The sequence below is a fragment of the Electrophorus electricus genome, chromosome 2, assembly GCF_013358815.1.
Source record: "Electrophorus electricus isolate fEleEle1 chromosome 2, fEleEle1.pri, whole genome shotgun sequence".
In the NCBI taxonomy this organism is placed as follows: Eukaryota; Metazoa; Chordata; class Actinopteri; order Gymnotiformes; family Gymnotidae; genus Electrophorus; species Electrophorus electricus.
In genome coordinates, this window is record NC_049536.1 from 22,170,484 (window position 1) to 22,188,997 (window position 18,514).

The following is an 18,514-nucleotide window of genomic DNA, read 5'->3' on the forward strand; positions in this document are numbered from 1 at the left end:
GAGAGTAAACCAGGTGACCAGGCAGCACCAGAGAGACAATGAATCTAGATTTCTTATTGTTTTGCATCAATGCCTCAGTTTAACACCAAGCCAGCTTGTACTGTCTATGAACCCTTTGAGAGAACAGCTAGGGAGAGGGAGTGGCCTCACACCGAGTGGGTGACCCTAATTCAGGACTTCGCTGGGAATGCGCAGGAAGTGTATGTGTCACTTGATGCCCTTAAGTGCACAGAATGTGAGACTGTGAAAAAAGCCATCTTGAATTGGTACTGGCAGAATTCAGACTACAGTACATGGCAGGTAGGTTGAAGCCAGATCAAACGTATGTGGACGTAGGCCGCCAAGAGGAACTGCCATTTGATAAGTGGCTATGGGCCGGCGAGGTATACACTTTCCAGGAAATTAGAGAGTTGATGTTGATTGAACAATTCATAAAAAGTGTTCCCAAGCATGCTGAAGAACATCTGAATGAGTAATTCATAGAAGCATTGATAGCAGTGACTGAAATAGCAGATAACTGTGAGTTGACTCATCAGGAGCCCTGGCAGGGATGGAAAAAAATAGCTTCTCCCCAGCAACACAGGAATGAAAAGTCCCAGGATAAGAGAAGACATGCTTCTGGTGAGGCTCAGCTGAGTAGTCATTCCTTTAAGGATATTAGCTGTTATTTCTATAGCAAACCTGGGGACATAAATCCATAGTGTTCTGCTTTACATAAGGACTGTTCAAATAATGAATGTCGTCCTGTGGAGCTGGTGTCCGAAACAGAGATGTGGCTTTTGGGTCTGAGGTAGAGTCCATTGTGGGGCCGAGGTAGTGTGTTATGGGTTTATAACTACAGTTAAGGGAGACCGTAAAACTCCTGTGACCATCTCTGCTCAGTCTCTGCCATTAGCAGGCATCGTTGAGTTTCCGCCAGTCCTAATAGAGTGCACTGGGAAATATTATATTTCCATTCTATTACATAAGGACTTAAAAAAAAAAAATTTCTAATCCCTTCAGCAGTGAAGTTATTGTAGGTGTTGTGTCTTCTCTGCATGTTAAAGGCGTTGTCCTCTCGTTAGGAATTTATCTTGTCAGCAATCAGGTTAATCACTTCAGTGGTGAATGAAGCCCCGTTATGTTAAAAGCCTGGAAGAAGTTTGCTGATATTTTTGCAGCACATGTGGCTACCTGTGCGTAGTCGCATTAGCAAACCTCAGTAGAACCTCAGGCTGAATTACCTGGAGTGACTGGAGTAGTGGTGTCAGAAACGTCCCAAGATAAACCACGTGTGGAATTGACAACGTGTTTGCTTTTTATACCAGGGGAAAGCAGTTATAAGGAGGTTAATAAGGATGCATTAATTGAGCAGCAGGGTGTGTGTGAGAGAGAGGGCCTCTGTTCCAGTCTTTGCAAGGGAGTGCACACTGGTATGCTAGAGGCCTGACCTTCACCGCACTGGAACAGAGATAATGCAAGGACTGCCTGCTGCCGAAAGAAGCACCAACCCACCTGTTTGTGAATAAGTAGAAATGAAAATGAAGTATCGCATGTATTGCATGGCCATCTCTTATGGCATGGCCAACTAGTTAAGTCTTTGTCTTTGATAACCAGTGAAAAGTGACAACATTCATGTTTAGACCTTTAAATTTTCATGTATGAAGGCCCTTCTTTGGAGATGATGTATGTCTGAATAAACGCATGCTCCTCAGCTGTGAGCACTAAAACTTCACTGAGACTTTATGTGATTTATGATCAAGCCTGAAGAACACTAATATCCACCCATGTGCTGGTATGACGCCATTTGCACTGTCCAGTGTCAGAAGCCTGGGCTGCAGTTGAGCAGACTGTGCTGCCCCAGTGTCTTAGAGATGAAGTTGTGTATTCAGCACATGACTTGTCTATGGCACACAGGTATTCTCAAAACTCAAGAGCAAAGAAATGCAGCATTTTTAATGGCTAAGACTACATCGAAACATGGTGGCTTTCTGCTGTTCTCGTCATTCCCGTCAGACGGATAGGAAGCCCAATCAGAAAATCCCACTAGCCTCACTAAATTCTCTACTGGTGTGTGAAGAGCTACTCTCATGTCTTGATAGACTGTGTTGGCCCTATTCCCAAGACAAATAGGAGGGAATTAATATATTTGACAATTATGTATGTGACAAACCATTTCCCTGAAGCAATCTCACAGCAAAATATCAAAGCTCTCACAGTCTTGGAAGCTTTATTAACCTTATTCCTCTTATTTTAGGGTAGCTAATTTTGTATCTGGTGTTTTTCAGGTCATGCATGAGCTTGGTATCGACCAAATAGTTTCCTCGATTAATCAATCACCCACAAATTCAAGGCACCGAAGAAATATGCCATCATACAATGAAGTCTATGATTAAGACCTAGTGTGTGCAACTCCCAGGTGATTAGGACGTTGCTATGCAGTTACTGAGTCCACAGGACACAGTAGTTATTGTTCGACCATGAGGTGCAGGGCCCCCTGAAGGTGGCCAAAGTGACATTCATGAAGCCAGAAAGTGAAAGCACATTATTATTATTTTTTTAATCAAATGTCTTTACTGATTTTTCAAAGATAACAGAAGAAATTAAATACAACAATTATAAGAGAGAAGGCTCAGTGTGTGTCCAAATCATCTGTGGCTTATGATGTTGCTAGAATTACCAGATGATGCAGAAACACATGAGAAGACAGTATGATATATAACAAAAAGCAGTGGGCGGTTCTTTTGCTGTGGGGGTATTGATGCTGAACTAAATGCAAGGTAGCAGTTTCAGTGTTTGGATTTTGTGGACCGTGCCTGCTACTGAAGAGGAGAAGTGATCGTAATTATGTGTTCAGTACCCTGGATCAGTGACAGAAAACCAAGCAGTCGCATCAATTTATTAATGCCATATTAACATCGTCTGGAAGCGCTGAATGGTGCGGTGCTTTTTAACACTGTAGTGTGGAGAGTGGAGACCGCTTGAAAGTGCGGTTGCTATTGTGTCTATTAATTATGTAGAGGAGCCGAGGGCTAGCGGGTCTTAGACCAGTCAACTCAGCCTACAGTTATTGGGTCAGGAAATCCACTGTCGGAGCAGAAAGAAAGTGGGCGAGTGGAGCCATTCAGGGCTCAACTCTGTACATTTACAGGAATTAGGTAAAACATCTTACTCAACTTTCAAAGGAACAGTAGAGAGATATTGAGAGCCTGGTACAAGTTCCCAGGTTTGTTTGGGATTCTCCTGGCCTATCTACCTTTGCCACTCATGATCTGCACACTGGGGGTAGAATTCGGATAAAGCAACACCCTTATAATTTTGCTCCCTAGTAAGTCTGTTAAGTTTGAATTAGTCTGTGGAAACGATAAGAGCTACTGAACCTTGGCAGAGTGACCTTGGTTCTCCTGTAGAACTGCCTCCAAAACCAGAAGGCATGCTGAAATTCTGTGTTGATTACCAAAAGGTTAAATCAGGTGACTACAACAGATGGTTTCCCTACACCTAGTCTAGAGGACTGAATAGATTTTATTGGTAAAGCCAGATGGGTGTCCAAGTTGGATCTTTTTAAACGGTACTGTTATGTATCAGTCTGCTTGTACTCAAGAGATCTCTGCTTTTGTATGCCAGGGGGTCTATATGGTTGTAAAGTTCTCCCTTTTGGAATAATAAAAATGTGCCTGCAACTTTTCAACGTTTTCAGCAGGTTTGGACTTTGTTAGTTACATACATTACATGTGGTCATTTATGGTGATTCGTGACAGACCTGTATGGACATGAGAAGGCTCAGCTAGCAGTGAACTGCCTAAACGTGAGCCAGGTAAAGGTCAGGTGACTTTTCAAGAGCATCAGGTAGCACCTAGACAAGCCAAGGTGCAGGCTATTCTTCCAAAGCCAAGAGGCTTTTCCTGTCTCTCCCACTATGCAACCAGAGCATCCCAGCCAGTGACTGTGTTTTAAATTACAAATTAGCCAAGTTAGGGGCTCAACGTCAATGCTGACCCAAGCTCGGTGATCTCAAGTAAAAGCCCCCGGGGCAGGGAAGGCAGAACAGACTACAGGTAAGCCGGTCTCTCTTTGTGGCTTCTGGTAAGCTGGTCTCTCTCTGTGGCTTCCCAGGCTAGTTCACACAGGGTAGAACTGACTTTCATGCTCCTTCACATCACATAAGGATAGCATTTATGTCATAAACATGCCTACATAATAAAGTTTTGTTACACAGTGCAACAAAACCACTGTGGGCCTGGTACATATAATTAGTGTCAGTGAGGTGACCACACAGAGAGGCTCTACTGTTAGCACAGGCTACTGTCACTGATGTTCCACTGCTCATAACTCAAGCCTCAAGTGCTCCTTCTGTTTGGCTGCATCAGAACTGACAAAGCCAGAGACAACTTTGTCAGAGAAGAAAGAAAGGTAGACATGCAGACAGACAGGCAAAAAAAAGAAAGGAAGACAAAAATTGAGAACAACTTTGTTCTATATACAGGCAAGAGGGCCATCATGGAGCATAGAAAAAAAAATGCACCCACCTGCAGCACACACACACACACACACACACACACACACACACACACACACACACACACTCTAGATCAGAAGAATCCATTACCTACTGAGGCACAAGTATCTCAGAAAAGGATAGAATCTGACGCGATGAAGTGAGAAAGTTACGTGTAGTGAAACCAGCCTGCAATTTCTTTGTGCCATGTCAAAAAGCATCAACTTCTTTGGCCATAGAAAGTTGTTCTCTCCTGTCCCTGAAAGCCCACCGAACTGTCCAACAAAGGGGAGAACTTGCTCACTAGTTCTTGTTCACTTGCAAAGAAGTTTAACAAATGGCAACACTGCAGCCATGAGTCTGGATGTAAATGCAGGGAGGTTTTGCTAGTGAGACTGGCGGTCGTTTTCCGAGGTATGCCGTGTAACTGGTGAGACAGGCGGTCATTTTCTGAGGTGTTTGAAGTGTGGGAACAGCTCTGCAGGCACAGTCCATTAACACCAAATGCAAATTAGGCAGAATGGATAAGGACCTAAGCATCATGAAAGTAGCAATACTAATCAACACTATAATCACGAACATAAATGTTGAAATATAACCTTAAACATGACTTTTATTATGGACAAATGATCAATCATATATCCCCACAAAAATATGTCAGTAGAAAATAAATATTAATTTCCCATTGCAGCAGCTTCTATTAAGGATTTAACATAAAAATACATTTAGCATTGTCTGGTCGACACCATTTTCAAATGGATTATGACAAATTTTTGCATTCCTTTGTGATTATTATTAAAGGTCTCCTACACATTTTTTAAAATACAGCATACAAATATTTTGTTAAGCAGAGTTCCTACACTGTGTGCTCATACACGAAATGACTCACATGTAAAGCAAAAGGCCAGTGAACTTAGCACAGCTTCAATGTGTGTTGGTTTCTTTAAGCCATGGGTCACATTGAGAATGACTCATATTCGCGATGGCAGCTAGCCTCTGCAGTACTTGCAGCGGACTGAATTTGGGTTTTCCTACATGTTCCAGTGGAAGAGCAAAAACTTGCTGTATTTTCCTCTTTTTGTATTTTAGACTGTCATAAAAAATAGGCCTGTGCTATAAACTGTTTAAATATATAAGAAAATCATAATTAAGATTGATTCATGTTTTATATTTGGTATTATTAACCATGGTCTCAGAATTGTTTATAGTATCAAATAGCATAATTCCTTTAAGTCAATGGGCATCTATAGTCAGGTGTGACTTCTATAGGGAGATCGGTCATGATTTGTATTACATTTACAGCATTTATCTGGCACTTTTATCTGAAGTGACTTACAATTATGACTGAGAAAAACTTGTGTAATTGAGTGTTAAGGGTCTTGCTCAGGGGCTCAACAGTGGTAACTTAGCAGTGGTGGGACTTGAACTGGCAACCTAGCGGCATTAACCTTAGTTGCATTAATAACCTAAAAAACACAGTCTGTTCAAAAAGTAACAGAGTTAAACCAATAAAAAACAAGGTTATTAGTGATAATGGCCAATCACTGTAGAGTAACTATGAGTGAATTTGTTTAATGCAATTGGAATCAGTGCATATGTGATTTTGTTCATTATGCAGTCAAAATAAAATGATGTAGGAGGGAAAAACGCGTTCGGTAAGAATACATTTATAGCACAGAGATGTTCGTGCTGTAGGTGGAGCACAGTTACTGTAGGCAGCTGTCTGCACCAGTTCAGGTTTTTCTGGTGAGCATTTCTTCCTGCATTGTTCAACGTTGGAGGAAACAGCTAGCAGAGAACATGACAGAGAGGAAGCATAAGGAGGTGAAGGGAGGTGGGGCGGGGGCGAGAGCCAGGAGGGCCCGTCCGCTAACGAAGAGGGTCAAACCCACCCAGCTCCAAGGACATAGGGCCAGCCCACATCATGTGAGGGATGTCCAACATTGCAGCATCATTAAAAGAGAGAAACAAAACAAAACAGCACGCTTGCTGTCAAACTGGGGCTGGGGCGTGTGCAAGGGAGAAGAGGACAGGAAGGAGAAAGGGCGTGGGCTTCCTGTCGTGCTTAGGTGGAGAGAGAAAGGGAGGAGAGGGCGCCGAAGAAAGTGCACGACAGCTCCACGATGTGATTTATCTGGTGCAATTTAGACAGCCACTTCCTACAAGCCCTATCGTCAGAGTCAGCTCTAATGTGTCTCACAGCACGCCGTGATCTCTACGGTTGGTGGATCCGGGAAGACTCTTGCACTCAGTGAGCTTCCTTTAACGTGCCCTGCGCTTGTCTGCTGAGAGTTATAAGGTAAGGCAGGGAAGCAGCTAAGAGCAAAACTACAGTTGTAGGACTGTCAAGCTTGGAGAAGGCTGGTGAAGCCATGCTGAAACAATACGGCCAACTTACACTGGGCTGCTGTCATGTGGAAGAGTATTTTAAAAATGTGTGTAGCAACATGAGCCAACTCTCCAAATGTTCAGAGCAAGAGCTACAAGCGATGGCCTGAATAAAACAAACAAACAAACAAACAACACCACCCACTTCATAAGACCACAGTAATTTCTATCACAAATAATACTAAAACACACATAAGCCAAACAAAGACGCTTAAACTGAGCAATGACGGAGTACTTGCGTGTGGATGCATTACTCAGAGTAGAAACCTGAAGCATGATTATGGTTCCACAACAGTACAGTGTCTGCTTCCATCAGCTCAGAATGCTCACTCAACCCAAACCAGACATAATTAGCTCTACCATGTTCCCCTCCTACCACAGAAGTTAAGCAGCTACGATGTGAGCACACCCTCACATCCCATAATACCAACCCCCAGACTAGTCCTCGCTGCCCCTGACAACACACGGCATTAGATCTATGAATATCTAACCTTTTTTTTCCCAGGGAAACCGAGAGCACTAGCGTGTTTTAATCTCTCTCCTTTCCCAGCATGGCAGGATCAGAGTCGTTGATTTCGTTTTTTTGGGTCGTTTTCTCTACAGCAGATGGCTCAGAATCAGGGGAGCCAAACCTGACTGGAGGAGACCTACCGTCACGCAGAGTTCACTGGCTAATCTTCCACACCCGTTCCAGCTTATCAAGGTCTTCGGGAGGGTGCGGACTCGGCCGCCAGCAGCAGCCAGGGCCGGGTGAGCTCTCGGCAAGCTTGTGAAGGAGAGGGGCGCACCAGCACGGAGGGTGCGCGAGCACGCCAGCCAAACGCTTCAGGGGTCTGTCTTGAAACGACCCTTCACCAGACGAACCTGAAAACATCCACCAAGCCAGTTAGCTGCCGACACTTATAAACACACATCACATTCATCTACAAAAAATGTAGTTACAGTATGTTCAAAAACAAAAATAGCTAACTAAAACAAACAATAAAAATAAATGAAAATACTTAATCAGAAATCTTGGATTTTTTTTAAACAAGTGACAAATTAAAGACATTTCTCAACTACATTTCAGTTAATTGTATGCAATGAATTAATTTACCACGAATTCTGTTACATACTATAACATGCTGATCACCATTTCCCAAACTTGTTTGTGTGTGTGCAGACAGTTTCACACCCATTTAACCCACATTATTTCTGGCAAGTCTGCTGCAGCAAATATTTTATTCAAAGAAAAGTAGCACTTGTCTAGTCCTTGAATTATTGATTTGACTACTATTTCTTGGCTGACAGCTATAGAATGTGAACTCAAGTGAACCCAGCTCTCAGCTAAATTTCCGTAGTGGCAGCCGTGGTCCCCATATAGCAGTTAAAGCACAGCAGACTGCATTGCACTTCATGTCAAATGACAAATTTCTATTCTTCAAGCTTCACCATAGAGAAACTTAGCTAGACGGTTAGCTGCAAAGCAACGTCACCAAGGCTGCTGTTCTTTCACTGAGACGTTCCCTGACAAATCAGACAGGGCTCTCTCCCACAACATCAGAGTGTGACATGTAGCGTTTAGTCCATTCATGAACTCTTTGACCCCCTCCCTCAGTTCCTAGTGACATTAATTATTTTTTAAAAAATGGCTTTAATTATCAAACTCTTCAGTCACAGATTATAAGTAGACCTGATGGTCTACTGATGGTCAAAGAAAAATGTTTTTTTGTTTGTTTGTTTTATACAGTTCGGGGATAGGATTTGTTATTAGTGTTTGCTATTGCAAGCACATTCTGGTCCACAGATTCACAGACAAGAAGCCATGCGACACACAGCTGTTGTATTTGAAACAGGTGAAGGGATCTCAAACGCCTACAGCAGGGTTGAACACACCACTGTCAGGCCACCACAGACTTTGCCCTTGGAATGGTAACAGAACTTGGTGGTCATGTAAACAAGTCCCACCCCTAGCAACCAGGCGGCTGTAAAAACTTCAGTAAAAAACAAGAGTTCTGTTTGTCTTTGGAATCCTTCTCTAATACAAAATTAAAATAATTTTAGCATCTCAAGGAGGTGATAATTTTTTAACCTATGAATAAACCTAAGGCAAGTATGGAGTTGAGAAAGTTCTGCTAATTAAGTATAACAAGATTTTTTTTAGATAGAACAACCTTTTCCAAAATAATTATTTATTTTTTCTTAATTAGTCATGTTTGGATAATTAGACTATACGAGTTTATCCAGGCCAGTGCTATTGAAAACAGTGAGTCACTCAACGGGTTCTGTCCAACAACAAAACTACAAATGATGAAATAAATAGTGGCCTTTTAGACGTACTGTGAAAATTGCTTTAATTATCCTGGACTTTACAATATACCAACAACGTAGCCAATGCATTAAATGCAGACATGGGGTTCACAGTGATGTGAGATGGGTAGTTCCCAGCAGACTGTTTATAAGTGAATAAAGAGACACAGGAGGAGCCTGTTTCCCTATAAATAACTTTTATACGGCACAACAGCTGTGGACTGACTGGGCCTCGCATCTGACTCTCTCGGCCTTTGTGTGTACAGCAAAGAAAACAAAGTCAACTTCTTCGAGTTAAGACTATCAAGAGCGACAACGCAGGAGGGAATCTACACAGGGACGCAAAGGTGCTTCCAGAAAATTCTTTCCCACCATGGCCTTTTAAAGGGCTGCAGAGATGTGCTAACTGCAGTATGACTGACTGCAATATGCCTTTTACGTGACAAACCATACCAGAGCTAATGAGCTAATCCGAACGGTCAATAAATATGATTCTGATAAACAAGGGCTCAAAAACTCTGATTCTCAGTAACAACCGTAGGGCTGTTAGCACTGTAGACCACTTGAGAAAAAGTCAACAATTGGTTAGAAAACACTGACCAGCAATATTGGGAGGAAAATTAAATACTTCAGAACTAGTTTTCCCACTTTCCTGGAGTGGCGTTCGTTATAGTACATCACGGCTGAGCAATGTGGGTTCATACCAGTAGAGGAGTGAAGAACCAGTACTAGACAGCTTGGGGACTCTGACAAAGGTGACTTAAGAGTGCTATTTACAGGCTGACCAGGACTGGTAAGGACTATTGGGTTGTCTGGGTTTAGCCTCTGTCTGGAGAAAAGCTTAGACATGACACAGTCATGGGAAAATGGGAAATACCAACAGGCTACCAAGTGACTCTGCAGGACAGAGGCTACCTTCCATTAAACAAAATCCACGTTCAGTGCTTCTCATAGATGGGAGAGAATCATTTGCTAACAATTCTCAGAGCGCCTGGTCAGATCTCTGAGACAGAACTCTCCTAAAGAGTAGAACATTCAAACCCTAGAATCCTCATGAATTGACAGGTAGCTATTAACTTTCTTGGAGAAAAAAAGATAACAAACGTCTTGCATTTAAAACAAAAAACAAACAAAAAAAAAAACTTTGGACCAAACAAATTCAGCCCCATTTTGACAAGATTTTGTCATGATTTTGTCATAACCAACACATTCCCAGTGTCGGGCCTGATTTTGAGCATTGACTGTGAGTAACAGACCTTGGAGTGTCACATAATCAAAGCAATACTATGACAAGTCCAGCACAAAAGAATTCCATTTTCCTGCCTAGTTTGAAAACCTCTGTGATGTATTCGTTGAAAGCCCTGCTTTACAATTTCCTGACCCTCCTCCCCAACAACCTTTGGAACTCGTGCAAGGACGTGAACGATGAGTATCAAACATGCAGTGTTGACAGTCTCCCTACTAAGACAGCAAGGGTTTATGCCTCCATGATCCCCTAATCTGACAGTGATCATCATGAAAGACAAAAATACTGGGTAGGTTGATGCCAAAATAAAATGTATTGGACCCTATTAGATACATTACATGTACCTAAAATGATCCACCAATGTGTCCGAATAAGTGCACCACACCAAGCTAAGACTCAAAACGAATACTGAGTTTACACCAGGTGACACTGGTACCTAAAACTCACTAACTCCAGGTTTTATATAAGTCAGCTTGAGGGGGACTGTAATTCAACATAGCTAATAGCTATATTGGGACATTTTTAGCTTAATTATCTGCTTTCATTTTCGAGAATACTTCATTCACAGGTTTATTATGAATTGAGAAATGGATGAGGTACGCACTGCTAAAATTGCCACCGCCTTCGTTTGCAAGTGAATTTTCCACTACATAACACGCAGTACTTTCCTTGCTTGCACAACATTTGTTGCTGGAGAGCGCCAGCCTTATGCACGGTGTTAATAACCCTAATCACACGCGTGACAACACGACATGACACACAAAACACACGCTTCATGCAACTACCTGTACATCTAGAGATAGCTAACTTTCAAATAGTTTGCTTATGATTGCGCGTTTGAGGTTTCACACGGGGGGGAAAAAAAGCAACTGACTTGCCCACGCAAGGCAAATCAAATGATGTCAGGTTGGTGTTTTGCTTGTAGTTCTGCAACTTCAAGAGTTGCTGATCGCAGCGTTGCCCTTCCGAATGACACTATCCCACATCACCTGCTGGTGGGACTCTCGACAACCTCCACACCGTGCAGCCCATGTAATCAGCCAAAACCGGCCGAAGCCTTTTCGTGACTGCATATTCATTACAGCCAGTGACTGGTAAGTTATCGCTCCTAACAGCACAGCAGACCATGGTTATGCTACCAGAAAGAAACGGAATACAATTGTGTTCGGGTTTTTTTGTTTTCTTTAAAAAATTATATGAATGTTTTAGAATGCATTTTATGGTTGAAGGTTGACTTACAGAAATGAATATCAAGTTTAAATGGTATCAGCTAGGTTAACAGGCGGGCTAGTGAGCTAGCCGAACTACTTTCAGCCGAGATTTCAGGACGGCAGCCGAGCTAAGCATCCACAATACTTCGCTAGCGAAACATTCAGACACACGGTACTCACCACAGAGCAGATTTCCTCGAAAAGAGCATTTTATTTTAATTTTCCGATGTCCTTCACACACCCATTCGTTAAAATGTCGTGTTTTGAAAGCTCGACTCACTGACAGACTTGGCACAGGATAATTCAGCGGCACGCGCGTTGACTCGCGTGCCGAGACTCGTGCACCTTCTGAAAGAATTCCTGCCCGTGCTCTCTTCCACTCCAACGGCAGAAATATGAGACTTATTTCTAGAGCTTATAGGGGCCAGTACGCATTATCACCTCTAGGGGGCGCAAGACAACTAACCAAAACATTATGATGGCGCCATCTTCTGGTTATATGCTATCATTACAGTTCTCCGGGGTCGAAAAAATAATGGAAACGAATTCATTTCGAATTGAGTCAAATTGCTCAAAATAACCACTGATCACCAATATATAGATTTATTTCGTGCTTCAATTCCAAAAGGCTATTAGCATACATAATAAAGTTAAGGCTTAACTGCATTTCATAAACTACGCATTTAAGCTTAATAAACGCTTTATTTTTAAGCAACACGTTTCGGTTTGTCTGCAGTTTTGAATCTGGACTGGGTAATCTTTTTTACATTTTCTTCAGTTAAGTTAGTGTAATGAGTGTGTTCTTGTTTAAAGAAGAAAGGCAAATTCTGTGTCTTTATACCTTAATCGTGTTTGTTGTGTTTGTTATGGAAACAATAAAGCACTTAATCTTTGCATTCACGTCTTGCCGCAGAACTAACAAAGGCCAGAAAAGTAGAGACAACATGCAGAGGAAACATCTACTAAATCTGGTAATTATCTCATGAGTTGAGACAAGTTTGTCTGAACATGAGCATCAGTAACGCGGATGCTTGTGCTTGGGTGCTGTTTCCTAACCCAGTCCTGTGGGTCTCCCAGATGGGCCCCATGAGTCCCCCAGAATTTCCTGGATTCTGTGTATTTGAGCACTGGTTCAGGTGTGTATAGAGCTGTGATAGAATAAAAACACGGACCATCTTGTCCACAAGAAATGTGTTGGGAAATACTCACCTAGGGGAATATTCAGATAAGAGGGAGTGTCTGATACACACGCACGGAGTGCCTTATATCAGTGGTACCAGTGTATGTCAGTTCAGTAGAAGGACTGGGGCACTGGGCTTCCTCTTTGGTGCTAGTGGTGCTCTGGTAGAGTGAAAGTGAGCTGCATGGATTCAGTTCTCTGCATTTCTAAGCTCATAAGTCTCTGTCTGGCAGGCACTTCTGTACCATCTATATTCAAAAGGTGGGGCTACCATCAATAAAAAAAAGAAAACAAAGCTTCAGTGCATTGTATTACCACTGGTTATAGTATTGTATTACCACTGGTTATAGTACTGTACTACCAGTGGTTATAGTATTGTATTACCAGTGGTTATAGTATTGTATTACCAGTGATTATAGTACTGTATTACTGGTGGTTATAGTACTGTACTACAAGTGGTTATAGCATTATATTACCGGTGGTTATAGTACTGCACTACCAGTGGTTATAGTATTGTATTACCAGTGATTATAGTACTATATTACCAATGGTTATAGTATTGTACTACTAGTGGTTATAGTACTGTGCTACCAGTGGTTATAGTATTGTCTTACCTGTGGTTATAGTATTGTATTACCACTGGTTATAGTACTGTACTACCAGTGGTTATAATACTGTACTACCAGTGGTTATAATACTGTACTACCAGTGGTTATGCTATTGTATTACCAGTGGGAATAGTACTGTACTACCAGTGGTTATAGTATTGTATTACCAGTTATTATAGTACTGTATTACCAGTGGTTATAGTACTGTACAACCAGTGGTTATAGTATTGTTTTACCAGTGGTTATAGTATTGTTTTACCAGTGGTTATAGTACTGTACTACAAGTGGTTATAGTATTATATTACCGGTGGTTATAGTATTGTACTACCAGTGGTTATAATACTGTATTACCAGTGGTTATAGTATTGTACTACCAGTGGTTATAATACTGTACTACCAGTGGTTATGCTATTGTATTACCAGTGGGTATAGTACTGTACTACCACTGGTTATAGTATTGTATTACCAGTTATTATAGTACTGTTTTACCAACAGTTATAGTGCTGTACTACCAGTGGTTATAGTATTGTTTTACCAGCGGTTATAGTACTGTACTACCAGTGGTTATAATACTGTTTTACCAACAGTTATAGTACTGTACTACCAGTGGTTATAGTATTGTTTTACCAGCGGTTATAGTACTGTACAACCAGTGGTTATAGTATTGTTTTACCAGTGGTTATAGTACTGTACTACCAGTGGTTATAGTATTGTTTTACCAGTGGTTATAGTATTGTATTACCACTGGTTATAGTACTGTACTACCAGTGGTTATAGTATTGTTTTACCAGCGGTTATAGTACTGTACTACCAGTGGTTATAGTATTGTTTTACCAGTGGTTATAGTACTGTACTACCAGTGGTTATAGTATTGTTTTACCAGTGGTTATAGTATTGTATTACCACTGGTTATAGTACTGTACTACAAGTGGTTATAGTATTGTATTACCACTGGTTATAGTACTGTACTATCAGTGGTTATAGTATTGTACTACCAGTGGTTATAATACTGTAATACATATAGTATTGGTTTTATCTTGTCACTTTAAGTCATCATTGTAACATTTATTGGAAAAATTGTGTCATGGTGCTCTATTACAATTCATTTATTGTGGGTTTTGTACATATAGTGTAGTTATCTCTTTACAGCCAACAAGAACGCAAAACGTTTTCTACAAATACATTCAGCAAGCCAGCATACAGACAGACCTATGGTCAGCTTGAAGTATTTCCATAAATGGGGAAAAATTAATGCACTCCATCAACTGCACATTTGCACACGTCCTAGAATATTTTCATACTCTTATTGCCATCAGTTACTGAAAAACTGCCGTAATATAATTTAGTTCAATTAAGGGGCAAATTAGTTGTTACGCTGAAGCTTAATTTTGCGTGCTTATGGAAGCAGTTCTAAACTACACTGCTCATCTCATTAACACCCATGTGACCTCTCCACCAAAGAAAGTCCATTTTAGCAACAACCATATTTATGAATGAGAGCGATTTTTAAAAAGCAGACTACAACTTTTTAGTGGATTAGCAATAATCAGATATACAACTTCTGCAAGCAGGTTTGTATTCACTTAATGGCATTTTACTGAATTCCTTTCTGTGTAGGCATGACACAGAGGAAAGACTCTCTTTTCTGCTGGGTGATTTCCCAGCAGCAGATAAGCTGTATTGTGCGTCAAGTTATACATTTTGCCTGGCCAACAAATAGGACTGAGGTTGTACTTCTCTTCATTAGTTCTCTTTGTTATTTTCTCTTCCTTTTATTAGATTTCAGATCAATAAATTGGCAACTTCTGTGCATTTGTGCTTTTATCTTTGTAGAATTCTGGGAAAAAATGTTGCAAGGATGTAACAACAGGTTGTATGTTGGCAAAATGTCACCACTTTGTTCCCTGCTAAACATTAACATTAACATTATGTTTCAACATTATGTAAGTGATGAAGCCAATGCCTGCTGGAGGCCATTTTGTAGCGTTCTGGCAGTTCTCCTCCAGTTCTCGTCCAGTTCCTCCTCACACCAAGGAGCAGATCCCAGTCCTGCCGCTGGGTTGATGTCTTTCTACGTCCCAGTCCAGCTCTCCCCATGTAGTGGCCCGTGTTGTGGTGTCTCCTAACTGCTCTTGAGACAGTACTGGGTGACACAGCAAACCTTCTTGCGATGGCACGAATCAGGCGCAGGCACCATCTCATGACACCAGTAGTGACCAGGACACCAACAAAACACAAAACTACAGTACTATAGTGAAAAGTCTATCGGGGGGTATAAGGAGGGATTAACTGTGTGTGGCCACCAACATGTAAAACGCCATTCTCTTTGAGGGGTTGCCCTCCTGTCGCTTCTCCAGTGCATCTGTTATCACTTTTGCACTAAAGCAGGTGAAATTGATGCACAATCGCTTCAGCTTCCTGAGTGGACAGACTAATTTTTCTGAAGTTTACTTGGCTTGGTGTTATACCATGATAATTATGGATTCCCTTAAATTTCTATTTAATTTATTTCTATTATATGAATGGCCTGATGTTATAGTATGTAAACAAGGATCCCCTGAGGGGAATTCCACTGAGAATATCAGGGACAATGATAAATACTAGGGTCCAGTGAAGACATGCCATAAAACATCAAACAACATACGTAAAAAAGTGCATTTCTCAGATGATTCCAACACCTGTAGAGAAAAAAGTAAATGTAATATATCTTAAAACACCAAGTATAACTACTTCCATGTTTAATTATTAGCTGTGATTTTTATTATCATTTAAATTTTATTAATAATATTAGTAGAAATAACAGTAGTAGTAGTAGTAGTAGTAATAGTAGCCTTGATGGCTGTGTTTATAACACACAACAAAATATTGGAGCACTACAAGTTAAAAGTCTAGATTGAAGCAAATGGAAAGATATGTTAATGACCAACATAACGTAGGTATTTACACACATAATCATATTTCATTTAGATTGTATTTTTGAATAAAATTTATACCATTTTCTCTTTGCCATCAGCGCACTTGTCCTAGTTACTGAAAAACTGCCTTAATATAATTAAGTTTGATAAAGGGGCAAAGTAGTTGTTTTTACACTAAAGTATAATCTGGGGATAATTGTGGAGGCAGATTTAAATTACACTGCCCCGTGTGCCCTGTTGGATGTGAACGGATGTGACCTGTTCAAAAACAAAGTAAACAATAACTATGCTTGTGATTGGACAGAGTGATAATAAAAAAACATAAGTTTATGAGTGAGTTAGAAATAAGCAGATATGCATCTGCTGTATTCAGTTAAGTACTACATTTATTTCCTTCGACAACCATCACTAAACATAAAACGTGATGGAGGATGTTAATGTGTAATTAGTGACTGCATCGCTGTGCACCTTGTATTTCAATCAAGCAGTTTTAAGAAGTTTCTGCATTTCATACTGTTTATTATAGATTAACGTCTGTTTTCTCTGAGATACCACTGCTTTCTTTTAAACAGACCTTTTCTGGTAGGAGGTATGTAATTCTTGTCACAAGAAAACATTTTCAGAAGGAAGAGAAACCCATCTGGTCTTTATGCTCCAATATATCCCAAATATCTTTATTTAGGTTGATTTTGAGTCTGCTTGCTTTAACACACACACAGTTCGGATGTTTAGACACTAGACATAGAACAGTTTTTACTTTCCATGTATCAGCAGACAGGCAGTTCTGAAGTGACCATTATCAAAACTGTGGTGGAGAGTGTGTTTGGGGGATTTATGCACTAGACATTTATTAACAATTACAATGAATTTAGCACGCATAACCAGAGTATCAAAGCTAAGTTTCAAATTATATGGAATCACCTGCTTATATAACCAAAAAAAGAATGCAGCCAAACCAACTGGACAGACAAGCTTTGTGTCCTGCATTTATTGCCTTTGTTTGTGCCAGGTGATTTCCACCAGGAAGCTGCCCAGCTGCAGTACAGGTGCCACGACCCTGACCAAGACCCTGACAGGACCACCAGGGCCGTACACGCCACGCCATGGAAACCTCCCTCCAGCCTCCACACACACTCCTCAGACGCCTTGGAATGAGCCAAATTTGTTGTTCGATGGCTTTACTATAAAAGAAAGAGAAAAATGCCGTCTTTCTCGTTGGTAGTCGATGAACAAACAAGCAGGCCATGTACTTGTTATTTCCACTGGGAATGTATTAACACTTTAGTGGCGTTCTCTTTCTTTTCCATCACATTTGAAAATCTGAATTTTGATATCTCTGATAGAGTGATATACAACTTTTTAAAAAAAGATTTTGAGTTTGTGTATGGCTGAACTCACCCCTTCCACCATCCAAACACAGTGCTCAAAAACCTCAGTTTAGATAAGTTCAATGTGATTTGTTGTAATAAAATCTTGTTTGCAGCCAGTTTTAACAAAAAAAAAACACAACAAAAATGCAAACAGGCATCATAAAAAACACATGACAGCACAAATCCATAATATTTAAATAGCTAGCATTCACTTGGTTACCACATTTAATGTAGCTCAGATAAAATTCTAAACTAAAGGATGTTACATAGGCACTAGTAAGAATGGGACAGTCCTAACTATTCCTAAGAATCAGTTTTCACATGCAAGTGATGGATCTTAACTGAAATAATAGACTGTGTAGTTGCTGTGTCTGTTTCTGAGGTATTACTTGCTTCCTCTTTTGAAGAAAAAAATTAACTACGTGTTTTAGATAAACAGCTAATATATGTCCTATTATCGAATCAGTCAGGACAGTAGAAAGTGACTCAGTTGTATCTGGGTAAAGTATATACGAAACCACTCGGAAATCGGACGTTAATTTAACAGCCTTGTCATGTCCAGAAATCCTCTTTTAATAAATGATTCATCAGTGGACTGATGAAGTCAGTAAAACTAACTTGCCATAAAGTTATTGCCTTTTGCTTCTTGTTGTACTGTGTGGCCAATGTTTATCGTAAACACTAGAGATCACCGTCACAACAATAACCATCTCAAATATTTTTAGAAGTTCACATGTTCCGCATATATGTGTACCAAGTGCTGTGTAAAATATTTGTAGCCAATAATTTTATGTCGCATCTTTCCTCATTTCAACACTTGATTCAAGGAT

General features: G+C 40.6%; 1 protein-coding gene and 2 long non-coding RNA genes across 3 annotated transcripts in view; 2 read left to right on the forward strand and 1 right to left on the reverse strand.

Moving 5' to 3' along the window:
• The window catches only part of ndst1a (N-deacetylase/N-sulfotransferase (heparan glucosaminyl) 1a), a 50,884-nt gene extending 38,870 nt beyond the window's left edge, over positions 1 to 12,014 (reverse strand). Inside the window, exons 1-2 of the mRNA XM_027007181.2 lie at positions 11,792 to 12,014; positions 7,517 to 7,729 (exon numbers count right to left, since the gene is read on the reverse strand). The gene's annotated coding sequence lies outside the window, so the exon portion shown is untranslated. The remainder of the gene's footprint in view (positions 1 to 7,516; positions 7,730 to 11,791) is intronic.
• On the forward strand, positions 581 to 1,714 carry LOC113575601. Its single transcript, XR_003410433.2, has 2 exons — positions 581 to 621; positions 1,308 to 1,714. It is a non-coding gene; the product is annotated as an uncharacterized LOC113575601 (long non-coding RNA).
• LOC113575600 lies at positions 11,108 to 18,301 on the forward strand. Its single transcript, XR_003410432.2, has 2 exons — positions 11,108 to 11,494; positions 17,324 to 18,301. It is a non-coding gene; the product is annotated as an uncharacterized LOC113575600 (long non-coding RNA).
• The last annotated feature ends 213 nt before the right edge of the window (positions 18,302 to 18,514 follow it).